Here is a 3,421-nt window from a genome sequence, read left to right on the forward strand (position 1 = left end):
GAGGGGAAGAGGCACCGGACGCTCCCGCCCGCGCCCTGAGGCCCGGCGGAGAGCCCCGCTGCGCGCCCCGCGCGCCGCTGCCCGTTCCGCCGCCTCCCCCCGCGGTTACCTGGAGGTGCCCGCGACCCGCCGCTAGTCGCGCTCAGGCGGGAAACGCGCTCACGGACACCATCAGCGAAGCGCCCAAAATGGCGGACGTATCAAGCAGGCCTTGAGCTCCCCCGCCCTCCCTCCGGCCGCCTCGCCACCAATCGCCGCTTTGCCGCGCCCCTAGTTCAACGCGCATTGGCCATCCCCTCCCGCCCCCTGCAGCCTACTGGATGGCCCGGCGGCTCCGCGACCTCCACTCAGGTTGGCTTGTGGGTGCCGTCAATCAAGTGCGAGGGGCGCATTCTTTTCCCATGGACTTGACGGACCCGGAACCTCTAGGACCCCGGAGTCTGAAAAACAAATCAAAAACCTGGAGGAAACTGGCGGAGGGGACGGGGATGTCCCTCCTGTGCCATAGCAACAGCAGGGCCTCCGCCTGACGGACGCTTCTGACCACCAATCCAAGAACAAATGCTGTTTAAAACTAAGTGGAGCCAAACCAATCCTGGCCGCGGCAAAGGGCTGTAGGGCAACCAATGGGCGAGCTCGATGGTCAGGGGCGGGATCACGGCCGCCGGGGGGGACGCAGGTGATGACGTGAGTGCTATGTGCATCCCGGCGACGGAAATGACTTCGAGCTGGGGAATTAGCTCAAATGGTAGAGCGCTCGCTTAGCATGTGAGAGGTAGCGGGATCGATGCCCGCATTCTCCACCCTAAATTTTGTGAAAGGAGTTCGTCGTCTCTTGACAGCGTCAACTGCCTAGTGCTAGGACAGGAGGTCAAAGTGGGGAGCTGGCTCTTCTTCCTCTCTCGCTGTGTGCCCACCTCCGCGGGAAAAAGCAGGACTGCGCGGGTGGGACGGCATCTCCCTTTTGTCTTCAAGAAGGTTTACACAAGAGCGGCTTGCAGGACCGTCGGGGTCCTCCTTCAGGCCCCAGGATCCCTTTCCTCCGGACGAACCAGCCTGAGATGCTCAAGAGCCCCAGCCACTTCTTAACAACCTGCCTTCTCGTAACGTGGATTTGGGCACCTTCCAGAGTCGCCTGGAAATGAACTCGAGGGCGGAAGTTAGAAAAGGGCAACGAAAAGAACAAACATGCTTCTCCTCCCGAGGCGAGGCCCGTGCGAAGTGAATGCAAAGTCGACCCCAGGGATGCGTTCGCGGTGGACGTCTGAGCTGCCCCCCGACGGGAAAGGCTGCTCTGTCCGTTGAGCAGCAGCTCTGTTTTGGGCGCTGTGGATGCAGGGGCCCGGATGTCCTGGCCGCTCAGACACTCAGTGCACAGCCAGGGAACCCCGACGGGCTGGTAGCAGAATGATGGGCTCCCTTCCTGTTGTGGTGTGCTATCGAGTCTGACCCGACTCATAGCAACCCCTCCTTGGGTTTCCGAGGCAGTATCACTCCTGAAGTAGATTTCCCCATCTTCCTTCCGAGGAGTGGCTGGTGGGTTTGAACTGGCAGCCTCTGGTTAGCAGTCAAGTGCCTTAGGCACTAGGCTACCAGAGCTCCCGGCTCCCTTCCTAGGAGATGGCATTTCCACCAAGGCCCCCAGGGCAGGAAGGAGCTGTGAGGTGTTGGGTCCAACTTACCAGGGAGAGAGACTGCTGCACAGAGACCCCGAGATGGGGCTTCGGAGCGCTCATGGAGCAGGTGAAGCTGGAGCCTGACCGGTAGCCGTTGGTGGTGGGGCAGGTCACAAAGAGCCCTTAGGGTAATGCCACCGTGCCCAGGAGAACCCAGCAGCCCCTGATGCACAGCCCTGAGGGCACGAGGCCTGGAGCCACAGTGAGGGCTCCTGTGGTGCTGGCTTGGTCATTCCAGATCAGATAGGGTCACTGGATAACTGAGACCTCCCTGGGCTGCCTCCAGGGGCAGAAGGTGGCCACCAAGGGTGGAGGTGGGGGCAGGATTCACTGAGCGGCTATCAGCCTGGGCCTTCTGCCTCCCACCTCCTGGGGCTCCCTTCACACAGCTGCCTTCAGGGCTCAGTGTGGCCCTGCACCCCCTTCCTCGTGCTGGCCCCAGCTGGCCTGAAATCCTCCACCTCAATGACTCAGGCTTTCAAACTACAGGGAGTATTGGGCCCAGCGTGGCTTGTTGGGTCAATTCCCAGGCCTGGGACCTTGGTCCCTCGTGCAGACATGGCGCCAGCTCACCCCTTTGCAGCTGGTGGCTGGAGGCAGACGCCCCAGAAACTGCTTGCTGACAGCTGCAAAGCAGCCCCATGTTGTCATGCGCATTTCACAGATGCGTTAACTGAGGCCTGGGAAGTGCTCAGGAGGCCCTAATGTTGTTATTACGCGCTGTTGAGTTGGCTCCGACCCGGTGTACAACAAAACGAAACCCTGCCCGGTCCTCTGCCAGTCTCACGATCCCTGCTACACCAGAGCCCGTCGCTGCAGCCACTGTGTCAGTCCATCTTGTTGAGGGCCTTCCCCTTTCTTGCTGACCCTCCACTTTACCAAGCATGACATCCTTCTTCAGAGAATGGCCCCTTCTGACAACATGACCAAAGTAGATGAGGCGAAGTCTGGCTGTTCTCTCTTCCAAAGAGCGTTCTGGCTGCACTTCTTCCAGGACGGATTTGTTAGTTCATCTGGCAGTCCATGGTACTCTTAGCATTCTTCTCCAACACCACAACTCAAAAACATCAATTCTTCTTCGATCTTCCTTATTCATTGTCCAGATTTCACAAGCATATGAAGTGATTGAAAATGCCATGGCTTGGGTTGGGCACACCTTAGTCTTCAAAGAGACATCTTTGCTCCTCAGCACTTGAAAGAGGTCTTTTGCAGCAGATTTGTCTAGTGCAGTACATCATCTGATGTCTTGACTGCTACTTCCATGGGTGTTGATTGTGGAACCAAGTAGCAGGGGCAGTGCACATGGTTTATCACTGGGTTGCTCCCATTAGATCCACTGTTTGAACCCACCCAGAGGCCCCTCAAAGAAGGAACTGACAGCCCGCTTCCGAGAGGTCACAGCCTTGAAACCCCTAAGAAGAGTAGCCCGACTCAGCACACGGGGTTGCCGTGAGTCACGTTCAACTTGACAGCAACTGGTTTGGTGTTCTTAGGATGCCTTTGGGCACCAAATGCAACCCAAATTGACTCTTGCCAACTTCTCTGGCTCTGGCAGATAAAACCTGTCCCTGTGCTTTAAGGGTGCTGGGCCTCTGGGGAGGGGGCAACACAAGGGAATGTCTTCATGTTGATCCTGCTCCTCAGAGAGACAAATGGGGGACAGTCAACCAAAAACACACCCACTTCCCTGGAGTTGATTCTGATCCACAGCGCCCCTAGAGGACAGAGTGGAACTGCCCACAGGG

Source organism: Orycteropus afer, unplaced genomic scaffold (genome assembly GCF_000298275.1).
Source record: "Orycteropus afer afer isolate SDZICR_OR568_19922 unplaced genomic scaffold, OryAfe1.0 scaffold00130, whole genome shotgun sequence".
NCBI lineage: Eukaryota > Metazoa > Chordata > Mammalia > Tubulidentata > Orycteropodidae > Orycteropus > Orycteropus afer.